We start from the raw sequence: 13,904 nt of genomic DNA, 5'->3' as shown, positions 1-13,904 counted from the left end.
TAATAATAATAATTTTGATAATTAACAATTATAATTATCTTATTGATAATCAAATTAATAATAATGATAATAATATTAAAAGTAACATTAAAAGTAATTATAGAAAATGATAATAAGATAACAACATAATTTATATTTATATTAATTATAATATTGATATCTTTAATGAAATAATAATAATTTTAAATAGTAATAATAAGAATAATATTAATTTTTACTAATGATATTAATTACCGTTATTAATGATAATAATGCTAGTAATGATATTAATAATCTAATAATATAAATTTTACACACACACATACACAACACACACACACACACACACACACACACACACACACACACATATATATATATATATATATATATATATATATATATATATATATATATATATATATATATATATATATATATATATATATATATCTTCATTTTATCTGACTTATTACCTTGCATATTATTTTACTTATTTGTTATTACTTCAAATTATTATATATATACTTATATTTATATATCTGTGTATACGTATACATTAACTTGTAACTACTAGTTCGTGAATCGTCGGGAATGGTCGAAGGTCAATTGAATATATAAAACAGTTCAAAATTTTTGAGATCCAACCTAACAGACTTTGATTATCTTGTTGAAAATACAATATCGTATCGAGAGTTTGATTTAAAATTTAGTGGAAATTTTCCGGGTCACTACAGAAGTTAGAACACGTCAAACATTCTCCTACATATTTAGCAATATCGGCTTTCATACCTGGTTACCAAAAATGTTTCTTAAGATCCTTGTACATCTTCCCCGTTCCAGGATGTATTGAGTATCTGGTTTTATAAGCTTCTCTAAGTACCATTTCTCTCATATCTCCAAATTTTGGTACCCAAATTCTTTCAGCCCTATACCGGGTTCCGTCTTCCCGAATATTAAGATGCTTCTCCGATCCTTTGGGTATTTCATCCTTTAAATTTCCCTCTTTTAAAACTCCTTGTTGCGCCTCCTTTATTTGAGTAGTAAGGTTAGTGTGAATCATTATATTCATAGATTTTACTCGAATGGGTTCTCTGTCCTTTCTGCTCAAGGCATCGGCTACCACATTTGCCTTCCCCGGGTGGTAACGAATCTCAATGTTGTAATCATTCAACAATTCAATCCACCTACGCTGCCTCATATTCAGTTGTTTCTGATTAAATATGTGTTGAAGACTTTTGTGGTCGGTATATATAATACTTTTGACCCCATATAAGTAGTGCCTCCAAGTCTTTAATGCAAAAACAACCGCGCCTAATTCCAAATCATGCGTCGTATAATTTTGCTCGTGAATCTTCAATTGTCTAGATGCATAAGCAATCACCTTCGTTCGTTGCATTAATACACAACCGAGACCTTGCTGTGATGCGTCACAATAAATCACAAAATCATCATTCCCTTCAGGCAATGACAATATAGGTGCCGTAGTTAGCTTTTTCTTTAATAATTGAAACGCCTCCTCTTGTTCATCATTCCATTCAAATTTCTTCCCTTTATGCGTTAATGCAGTCAAGGGTTTTGCTATTTTGGAGAAATCTTGGATAAATCTTCTGTAGTAACCAGCCAATCCTAAAAATTGACGTATATGCTTCGGAGTTTTTGGGGTTTCCCACTTTTCAACGGTTTCGATCTTTGCCGGGTCCACCTGGATACCTTCTTTGTTCACTATGTGACCGAGGAATTGAACTTCTTCCAACCAAAATGCACACTTTGAAAACTTAGCGTACAGTTTTTCTTTCCTCAATACTTCTAGCACTTTTCTGAAATGTTCTTCGTGCTCTTGATCATTCTTTGAGTAAATAAGTATGTCATCGATGAAAACAATGAGAAACTTGTCAAGATATGGCCCACACACTCGGTTCATAAGGTCCATGAACACAGCTGGTGCGTTAGTCAATCCAAATGGCATAACCATAAACTCGTAATGACCATAACGCGTCCTAAAAGAAGTTTTTGAAATATCATCCTCCTTTACTCACATTTGATGATATCCAGAACGTAAATTGATCTTCGAATAAACCGACGAGCCTTGTAGTTGATCAAATAAGTCGTCAATTCTCGGCAGTGGATAACGGTTTTTGATGGTAAGTTTGTTCAACTCTCTGTAGTCAATACACAACCTAAATGTACCACCCTTCTTCTTGACAAACAAAACAGGAGCTCCCCATGGTGATGTGCTTGGTCGAATGAAACCACGTTCTAATAGTTCTTGCAGTTGCCTTTGCAATTCTTTCATCTCGCTGGGTGCGAGTCTATAAGGGGCACGAGCTATTGGTGCAGCTCCTGGTACAAGATCTATTTGAAATTCAACAGATCGATGTGGAGGTAGTCCCGGTAATTCTTTCGGAAATGCATCGGGAAATTCTTTTGCGACGGGAACATCATTGATGCTCTTTTCTTCAGTTTGTACTTTCTCGACGTGTGCTAGAACAGCATAGCAACCTTTTCTTATTAGTTTTTGTGCCTTCAAATTACTAATAAGATGTAGCTTCATGTTGCCCTTTTCTCCGTACACCATTAAGGGTTCTCCTTCTTCTCGTACAATGCGAATTGCATTTTTATAACATACGATCTCTTCTTTCACCTTCTTCAGCCATTCCGTGCCAACTATTACATCAAAACTCCCTAACTCTACTGGTATCAAATCAATCTTAAATATTTCGCTACCCAGTTTAATTTCTCGATTCCGGCATATATTATCTACTGAAATTAATTTACCGTTTGCTAATTCGAGTAAAAATTTACTATCCAACGGCGTCAATGGACAACTTAATTTAGCACAAAAATCTCTACTCATATAGCTTCTATCCGCACCCGAATCAAATAAAATGTAAGCAGATTTATTGTCAATAAGAAGCGTACCCGTAACAAGCTCCGGGTCTTCCTGTGCCTCTGCCGCATTAATATTGAAAACTTTTCCGCGGCCTTGTCCATTCGTGTTCTCCTGGTTCGGGCAATTTCTAATAATGTGGCCCGATTTTCCACATTTATAATAAACTACATTGGCATAACTTGCTCCGACACTACTTGCTCCGCCATTACTCATTCCGACACCATTTGTTCCTTTCGTTCTGTTAACCCCTGGTCCGTAGACCCCACACTTCGTCGCGCTATGACCATTTCTTTTACACTTGTTGCAAAATTTGGTACAGAACCCCGAGTGATACTTTTCACACCTTTGGCATAGCTGCTTCTGATTGTTGTTGTTGTTGCGGTTGTTATTGCTGTTAGGATGATTGTTGTAGTTGCTGTTGTTATTGTTGTTGTTATTGTTGTTGTTGTTGTTGTTGTTGTTGTTGTTGTTGTTGTTGTTGTTGTTGTTGTTGTTGTTGTTGTTGTTGTTGTTGTTGTTGGGCCGTTTGTTGTAGTTACGATTGTTGGGATAATTGTTGCGATTATTATTGTAATTGCTGTTGTTGTTGTATTGGTGATTCTTATCACCATTTTCTTCCCACTTTCTTTTGACTTGCTTCACATTGGCCTCTTCAGCCGTCTGTTCTTTAATTCTTTCCTCAATCTGGTTCACTAGTTTGTGAGCCATTCTACATGCCTGTTGTATGGAGGCGGGCTCGTGTGAACTTATATCTTCTTGGATTCTTTCCGGTAATCCTTTCACAAACGCGTCGATCTTCTCTTCCTCATCTTCGAACGCTCCTGGGCACAATAGGCACAACTCTGTGAATCATCTTTCGTACGTGGTAATATCAAATCCTTGGGTTCGTAACCCTCTAAGTTCTGTCTTGAGCTTATTGACCTCGGTTCTGGGACGGTACTTCTCGTTCATCAAGTGCTTGAATGCTGACCACGGTAGTGCGTACGCATCATCTTGTCCCACTTGCTCTAGATAGGTATTCCACCATGTTAACGCGGAACCTGTGAAGGTATGCGTAGCGTACTTCACTTTGTCCTCTTCAGTACACTTACTTATGGCAAACACCGATTCGACCTTCTCGGTCCACCGTTTCAATCCGATCGGTCCTTCGGTTCCATCAAATTCCAAAGGTTTGCAGGCAGTGAATTCTTTGTAGGTGCATCCTACACGATTTCCTGTACTGCTAGATCCAAGTTTATTGTTGGTATGTAGCGCAGCCTGTACTGCGGCTATGTTTGAAGCTAGAAAAGTACGGAATTCCTCTTCATTTATATTCACGGTGTGTTGAGTAGTCGGTGCCATTTCCTTCAAAATAGTCAAATGGAACAAGTTAATCATACAGAATATTAAGAGTAGTTAATAGTATTTCGTAGCATAATATGAACTCATTTATAAAAGCTTTTTCTTCATATTAGCGTTTTATAAGTTTAAATTCGGGTAGTACCTACCCGTTAAGTTCATACTTAGTAGCTAATATATAATTTAACTACTACAATTCTATATGAAAAACTGATTATAATAATATTTCGCGTTCAAACTTTTATAGAATATTTTACAAACTTACAATACCGCTTATTTTACATAAAGCATGAAATATAGCACACAATAACTTTGATACAAGATAGTTGTCAAGATAATTCTAGCTAGTACACAAGTCGTTCAGCAAAGGCAATAAAGACACGTAATTCATACGTCCAGAAACAAGTCATGCATTCTGGTTTTACTAGGACTACTTCCCATCCTTGGTCTTGTGGACCATAACCATTATGGCCATTGATAAGACAGCGTGTTGTAACGTCGTCAAAGGGACGAGGGTTACGTAATGACCAACAGTCTCGTAATAACCTAAAAACCTCATTTCTTACCCCAATTACCGACTCCGTCACTTGTGGGAACGTTTTGTTTAATAGTTGTAGCCCGATGTTCTTTTTCTCACTTTGGTGAGAAGTGAACATTACTAACCCGTAAGCATAGCATGCTTCTTTATGTTGCATGTTAGCCGCTTTTTCTAAATCATGAAGTCCTATATTCGGATACATTGAGTCAAAATAATTTCTTAACCCGTTGCGTAAAATAGCATTTGGGTTCCCCGCAATATATACGTCAAAGTAAACACGTCGTAACTTATGGGTTTCCGAATGTGATATCCCCCATCTTTCAAACGAAAGTCTCTTATAAACCAAGACATTCTTGGAACGTTCTTCGAATGTCTTACAAACTGATTTCGCCGTAAATAGTTGTGCCGAAGAATTCTGACCGACTCTAGACAAGATTTCATCAATCATGTCTCCGGGTAGGTCTCTTAAAATATTGGGTTGTCTATCCATTTTGTGTTTTTATACTGTAAAATAGACAAGAGTTAGATTCATAAAAAAAAAATACTTATTAATACAAGCAATTTTTACATATATCATAAAGCATAAGCACACTATATTACATATATTACACCACACGAATACAACTATCTTATTCTGACTCGCTCGTTTCTTCTTCTACGGTTTTGGTTCGTTTTGCCAAGTTTCTAAGGATATATGATGTTCCCCTAATACGAGCTGTCGTTTTCCACAACGGTTTAGAAAAACCTGGTGGTTTAGAGGTTTCCGGGTCATTGTTACAACTTAAGGGCTTCGGGGGTTGACGATACATATAAAGTTCATCGGAGTTGGAATTAGATTTCTCTATTTTTATGCCCTTTCCCTTATTATTTTCTTTTGCCTTTTTAAATTCAGTTGGGGTAATTTCTATAACATCATCGGAATTCTCGTCGGAATCCGATTCATCGGAGAATTGGTAATCCTCCCAATATTTTGCTTTCTTGGCGGAAACACCATTGACCATAATTAACCTTGGTCGGTTGGTTGAGGATTTTCTTTTACTTAACCGTTTTATTATTTCCTCCACCGGTTCTATTTCCTCCTCCGATTCCTCCACCTCCGGTTCTGATTCTTCTTCCAGTTCTGATTCTTCTTCCGGTTCTTCTTCGGGAACTTATGAATCAGTCCAATATATATTCGACTCTTCGTTATTATTAGGTGAGTCAATGGGATTTGTGCTAGAGGTAGACATCTATCAAACAATATCAAACATGTTAAGAGATTAATATATCACATAATATATACATTTTAATAATATATAGTTTCCAACAAAAATGTTAAGCAATCATTTTTAAAGAAAACACGGTCGAAGTCCAGACTCACTAATGCATCCTAACAAACTCGATAAGATACACTAATACAAATTTTCTGGTTCTCTAAGACCAACACTCGGATACCAACTGAAATACAGTTGGGGACAACCACCGTCCCACCCAGTACCTTCCCAGCTAACCGCCTGGTGACCACTGAGTGTACCTTAGATACTGATTTTAAGGCCCGCCTCTCGGCTACTGCCAACCCTCGTAAGGGATCGCAAGGAGTAAGAGCCAATGCTTCGTCACAGGTAACACTGTGAGAACCTCCTTTACGACTAACCCGCCACACATGGACGACGTTATACCAGCTCTGATGCCAACTGAAATGTCCTATTCTTATTGATTAAAAATGTTCCATATTAATTGATTTCGTTGCGAGGTTTTGACCTCTATATGAGACGTTTTTCAAAGACTGCATTCATTTTTAAAACAAACCATAACCTTTATTTCATAAATAAAGGTTTAAAAAGCTTTACGTAGATTATCAAATAATGATAATCTAAAATATCCTGTTTACACACGACTATTACATAATGGTTTATAATACAAATATGTTACATCGAAATCAGTTTCTTGAATGCAGTTTTTACACAATATCATACAAACATGGACTCCAAATCTTGTCCTTATTTTAGTATGCAACAGCGGAAGCTCTTAGTATTCATCTGAGAATAAACATGCTTTAAACGTCAACAAAAATGTTGGTGAGTTATAGGTTTAACCTATATATATCAAATCGTAACAATAGACCACAAGACTTCATATTTCAATACACATCCCATACATAGAGATAAAAATCATTCATATGGTGAACACCTGGTGATCGACATTAACAAGATGCATATATAAGAATATCCCCATCATTCCGGGACACCCTTCGGATATGATATAAATTTCGAAGTACTAAAGCATCCGGTACTTTGGATGGGGTTTGTTAGGCCCAATAGATCTATCTTTAGGATTCGCGTCAATTAGGGTGTCTGTTCTCTAATTCTTAGATTGCCAGACTTAATAAAAAGGGGCATATTCGATTTCAATAATTCAACCACAGAATGTAGTTTCACGTACTTGTGTCTATTTTGTAAATCATTTATAAAACCTGCATGTATTCTCATCCCATAAATATTAGATTTTAAAAGTGGGACTATAACTCACTTTCACAGATTTTTACTTCGTCGGGAAGTAAGACTTGGCCACTGGTTGATTCACGAACCTATAACAATATATACATATATATCAAAGTATGTTCAAAATATATTTACAACACTTTTAATATATTTTGATGTTTTAAGTTTATTAAGTCAGCTGTCCTCGTTAGTAACCTACAACTAGTTGTCCACAGTTAGATGTACAGAAATAAATCGATAAATATTATCTTGAATCAATCCACGACCCAGTGTATACGTATCTCAGTATTGATCACAACTCAAACTATATATATTTTGGAATCAACCTCAACCCTGTATAGCTAACTCCAACATTCACATATAGAGTGTCTATGGTTGTACCGAAATATATATAGATGTGTCGACATGATAGGTCGAAACATTGTATACGTGTCTATGGTATCTCAAGATTACATAATATACAATACAAGTTGATTAAGTTATGGTCGGAATAGATTTGTTACCAATTTTCACGTAGCTAAAATGAGAAAAATTATCCAATCTTGTTTTACCTATAACTTCTTCATTTTAAATCCGTTTTGAGTGAATCAAATTGCTATGGTTTCATATTGAACTCTATTTTATGAATCTAAACAGAAAAAGCATAGGTTTATGGTCAGAAAAATAAGTTACAAGTCATTTTTGTAAAGGTAGTCATTTCAGTCGAAATAACGACGTCTAGATGACCATTTTAGAAAACATACTTCCACTTTGAGTTTAACCATAATTTTTGGATATAGTTTCATGTTCATAATAAAAATCATTTTCCCATAATAACAACTTTTAAATCAAAGTTTATCATAGTTTTTAATTAACTAACCCTAAACAGCCCGCGGTGTTACTACGACGGCGTAAATCCGATTTTACGGTGTTTTTCGTATTTCCGAGTTTTAAATCATTAAGTTAGCATATCATATAGATATAGAACATGTGTTTAGTTGATTTTAAAAGTCAAGTTAGAAGGATTAACTTTTATTTGCGAACAAGTTTAGAATTAACTAAACTATGTTCTAGTGATTACAAGTTTAAACCTTCGAATAAGATAGCTTTATATGTATGAATTGAATGATGTTATGAACATCATTACTACCTCAAGTTCCTTGGATAAACCTACTAAAAATGAGAAAAATATATCTAGCTTCAAAGGATCCTTGAATGGCTTGAAAGTTCTTGAAGCAGAATCATGACACGAAAACAATTTCAAGTAAGATTTTCACTCGAAATAAGATTGTTATAGTTATAGAAATTGAATTAAAGTTTGAATATGATTATTACCTTGTATTAAAAATATAAACTACTGTAAGTAACAAAGGTTTCTTGATCTTGGATGATTACTTGGAATGGATTTAGAAAACTTGGAAGTAAACTTGCAATCTTGGAAGTATTCTTGATTTTATGAAACTAGAACTTTTGGAATTTATGAAGAACACTTAGAACTTGAAGATAGAACTTGAGAGAGATCAATTAGATGAAGAAAATTGAAGAATGAAAGTGTTTGTAGGTGTTTTTGGTCGTTGGTGTATGGATTAGATATAAAGGATATGTAATTTTGTTTTCATGTAAATAAGTCATGAATGATTACTCATATTTTTGTAATTTTATGAGATATTTCATGCTAGTTGCCAAATGATGGTTCCCACATGTGTTAGATGACTCACATGGGCTGCTAAGAGCTGATTATTGGAGTGTATATACCAATAGTGATGGAATACCACATGTAAACAAAGTCACAAAACCCATTTTGTATGTATATAAATTCGGCCATATATATAGAACAAGCGGAAGCATTTTCAAGTTTGCATGTGTGTTTTAACCTTTTAAAATGTATTCCATTTCATAGATCTTGTCTTGTACAATATACTAAAATGTAAATAGAGCTAGTTTAGGGTTTATACCTTCTCCTAAATGGAGGTTGAAGCAAGATGAAGATGAAGATGAAGAATGGCAAGTTTCTAACTTGAAACCTCAAGACTTTGATACCCACAAACCTTGAATCAACACCCTTCTTCTTGGTTAGGATTTTGTACACTTATTAACTAGCAAAATGAACTTGAAGAACCCTCTTCTTCAACCCAAAATTTCGGCACCCAAGAGGAAGGAGAGAAAAAATTGGCTAGTTATTTTGAAATGCAAGTATTAAGTGTCTATGTTTGATCCACCAATGCATGTAATAAAAGGAAAGAGAGTTAGGTAAAAAGCAAGCATGGGGAACCCCATATCTAGTCCCCCAAAACCGTCCACCCTCATACTCCCTCTCTTTTTTTATATTTTTTTTTTGCATTCTTTTATATATAAATTGTCTTGCATCAATATTTGATACTTACACATTTTATATATATATAATTTTATAAACCTTTTATAAAATTAAAACACACATATATAAGTTTAATCATATAGATAATTAAACTCACTTATAATTATCCATATAATTATTTCTTGCATTTTATCTTTAGAAAACCAATTTCTAAAGTCTAAGTGTCAAGTATTTATTTTAAAGATCCACTCATTTAACATAAATACATAAAAGTGTTGACGGTTTGTTATTGGGTATGACCCGACTTGGATCATAACATATTGGCCACAATAATTAATTATGTCTCTCGGGCATATGAAATACCTTCAATCTCCCACTTGCACGAGAAACATAAGGAATTAATGCAAGTGATGGATACCACCTAACGACCGTCCATCACCCCCAATGTGTTATGACTTAGTGCCATTCAATAACATCATCCCTTTCGAGTTCCCATCTCGAATATGATTAGGTGAATCTTTCAATATATCCTTTCATCCTAGATGTCATGTTAGATCCAAGAGACATAGAATGATCACTCTCTTATAGATCTAACTTTATCAGGCCTTAGACATCTGACTCTCAACGAATAAGTGGGACAAATTCCATCTTGACTACATACGTCCTAGACACTACACTTCGTACCATACCTGAAGCCTCCCTTATGTACTACCATGTTTCAGAATAGTGAAGGAAAGAATCAAGGCACAATATTCGGTGAATGTCTGAACCCAATATGTGTCTCAGGTCAGAGGATATAATGATATTCTCCTTTACTCAAGATTACATGTGATCAACCACAAAGGCTCCATATAGTAAATCTTGAGAGCGGGTCTTCCAATATTTGTGTCCCACAAACATCTATGAACCTTGGTTGCAACCTTGCCCCACATTCACCATATGAATGTTAACCAATCCAAGTTCATAATAGTCTAGACCTCACACTTTGTTCCCACAAATGTGATCAACTACGAAATTTTAGAATAATAGTTTATTCATGGATAAAATATGCTAAATTGGAACATGACTCATAATAAATTAATACCATAATTATATTAATGAGTTTGAACTAATTTGTTCCGATACAATACTTAAACTAGATCAATTCCAATCACTAGAATATCGAAGCCCTAATGCACAAACATGTCCCTCATGTTTTGGCCCATGTAAAAGCTTCGTGAGTGGATCCGCAACATTTTGATCTGTGTGAACTTTGTGAATACATATCTTTCCCTTTTCAACCTCATCCCTAATGTAGTTGAATCTCCACTCAATGTGACGAGTCTTTTGATGAGCACGAGGTTCCTTGATTTGAGCAATCGCACCCTCGTTGTCACAAAAGATCTCAAGAGGGTCCTGAATGGAAGGGACCACTCCTAAGTCGTCGATGAATTTCTTCATCCATGCAGCTTCCTGAGCTGCCAATGAGGTGGCAATGTACTCCGACTCTGTAGTGGATAACGCAACAACTTCCTGTTTTGAGCTCTTCCAAGAGACCGCACCACCATTCAACATGAAGACATAACCGGATTGTGATCGAGAGTCATCTCGATCAGTTTGGAAACTCGCGTCCACGTAACCTTTTACAGCGAGTTCCTCCTCACCAGACCCATATATTAGAAACATATCCTTAGTCCTTCTAAGGTATTTCAATATACATTTAACCGCAGTCCAATGACTATTTCCTGGGTTATTCTGGTATCTACTTGTCAAGCTTAGAGCGCATGACACATCCGGTCTAGTACATATCATTGCATACATGATAGACCCAATAGCTGATGCGTATGGGACTTTCTTCATTCTCTCTTGCTCATATTTTGTGGTAGGACACTGAGATGAACTGAGAATGGTTCCCTTTTGAATAGGTACCAAACCTTTCTTAGAGTTTTCCATCTTGAACCTTTTCAAGATTTTATCAATGTATGTACTTTGACTTAAACCTATCAATCTCTTGGATCTATTCCTATAGATCCCAATCCCCAATATGTATTGTGCTTCTCCAAGATCCTTAATGGAGAAGCAACTCTTTAGCCAAGTTTTGACTTCTTGCATTGTGGTTATATCATTCCCAAATAATAATATATCATCCACATATAGCACAAGGAACATTATAGAGCTCCCACTAGCCTTCTTGTACACACAAGCTTCATCACCATTTTTAATGAAGCCAAATTTCTTTGCCTCTTCATTAAAACGATGATTCCACATTCTAGATGCTTGTTTCAATCCGTAGATTGACTTCTTTAACTTGCATACCTTCTTAGGATTTTTCGGATCAACAAAACCTTCGGGCTGTACCATATAGACATCTTCCTCAAGATATCCATTTAGGAAAGCGGTTTTGACATCCATTTGCCATATTTCATAGTCATAGTGAGCAGCAATGGCAAATAATATCCTAATAGACTTTAGCATTGCCACTGGCGAGAAAGTTTCATCATAATCAACCCCTTGAGTTTGAGTGAAACCTTTTGCTACAAGTCTAGCTTTGTATGTATCCAAGTTTCCATGTATGTCGGTTTTCTTCTTGAAAAGCCATTTGCAATCAACTAGCTTAGAGCTAGGAGGTTGCTCAACAAGTTCCCATACTTGGTTTTCATACATGGATTGCATCTCGGCGTTCATGGCTTCCTGCCATTTATCTTTATCAATCCTTGATAAAGCATCTTTGTAGTTTGTCGGTTCATCCAAATCAACCGTATAGCAACCATCCACGAGGAACCCATATCTCTCGGGAGGATTACTAATCCTACTATATCTTCGAACGTCTTGTGTACCTTGATCATCCACTTGATCATTTTCAACATCCTCATGTTGAGTACTAGTGCCAACCAATTGTGTATCATCGGCTTGATCTTGTACCTCTACAAGATCTATCTTCCTTTCACCATCACCTTCCATAAGGAATTTGGTTTCAAGGAATTTTGCTTTTCGAGCAACAAATACTGTTTGCTCAGATGGATCATAGAAGTAATATCCCATGTCATCTTTGGGATATCCTATGAAGATACACTTTGTGGATCGAGCATGTAGCTTATTTGCTATATAACGCTTAGGATAAGCTTCACATCCCCATACTTTCAAGTATGAAAGAGAAGGAGGTTTTCCAAACCACATCTCATGAGGAGTTCGTTCCACTTTCTTGGTTGGGGCCATATTTAAAATACGTGCCGCGGAGCTTAGACAATAACCCCAAAATGATAGAGGTAACGAGCTTCTTGCCATCATAGATCGAACCATATCCATTAGGGTTCGGTTCCTCCTTTCGGAAACTCCATTAAGTTGGGGTGTTCCGGGTGGAGTAAGTTGTGAGATAATCCCACAACTCCTAAGATGATCTTGGAAGGCATCGCTTAGGTATTCACCTCCTCTATCGGTACGAAGTACCTTAATTGTCCTATTGAGTTGATTTTGTACTTCGTTTTGATATTCCTTGAATGCTTCAAACGTTTCGTCCTTATGTCTTAATAAGTAGACATATCCGAAACGACTAAAGTCATCAATGAAAGTTACAAAGTATCTTTCACCATTCCTAGTCATGGGTTTAAAGGGTCCACATACATCCGTATGTATTAATCCCAATAAATCCTTAGCCCTTTCATAAGTCCCTTTGAAAGGTGCTTTAGTCATCTTGCCTTGTAAACAAGATTCACATACATCAAACGAATCCATTTCATTTGATTTCAAAAGTCCATTCCTTTGAAGTGTGTGCATTCGGTTCTTGTTTATGTGACCAAGGCGACAATGCCATAAATAGGAATCACTCAAATCCCTTTTGAGTTTCTTGGTGCTTGTATGGTATATAGAGCTCGATGATGCGTCATCATGAACCAATTCATAAATTCCATTTGAAGGCGAAGCCTTAAAATAGAATACATTATCTTTAGAAACATGAATATCATCATCAATAAAATTAACAACGTAACCACATTGTTTTAAGCGAGAAATAGAAATAATGTTTCTACACAAATCCGGAGCATACAAAACATTTTCTAAAATAAGCTCCAATCCACTTGGAAGCTTCAAAACAAATTCTCCTTGAGCTTTAACATGCACCTTTGCACCATTGCCTATATAGAGACTTGATGTTCCCGCCTTATGATCACTTCTTTTGAACCCCTGCAAAGAATTGCAAATATGAGTTCCACATCCCGTGTCTAATACCCATGTATTAGAAGAAGTAATACTAAGCTCTATATATACCATATATATATTACCTGAGGTTTGCCCTGCATCCCTCTTGTCCTTCAACTCCTTAAGATAGACCGGACAGTTTCGTTTCCAATGACCCATTTCACCGCAACCGAAACATGGGTCTTCCTTGGGGTTTGCCTTCTCGGCTAC

This window comes from Rutidosis leptorrhynchoides, chromosome 6 (genome assembly GCF_046630445.1).
Source record: "Rutidosis leptorrhynchoides isolate AG116_Rl617_1_P2 chromosome 6, CSIRO_AGI_Rlap_v1, whole genome shotgun sequence".
NCBI classification, from domain to species: Eukaryota; Viridiplantae; Streptophyta; class Magnoliopsida; order Asterales; family Asteraceae; genus Rutidosis; species Rutidosis leptorrhynchoides.
Note: the sequence above shows the minus strand (reverse complement) of the source record.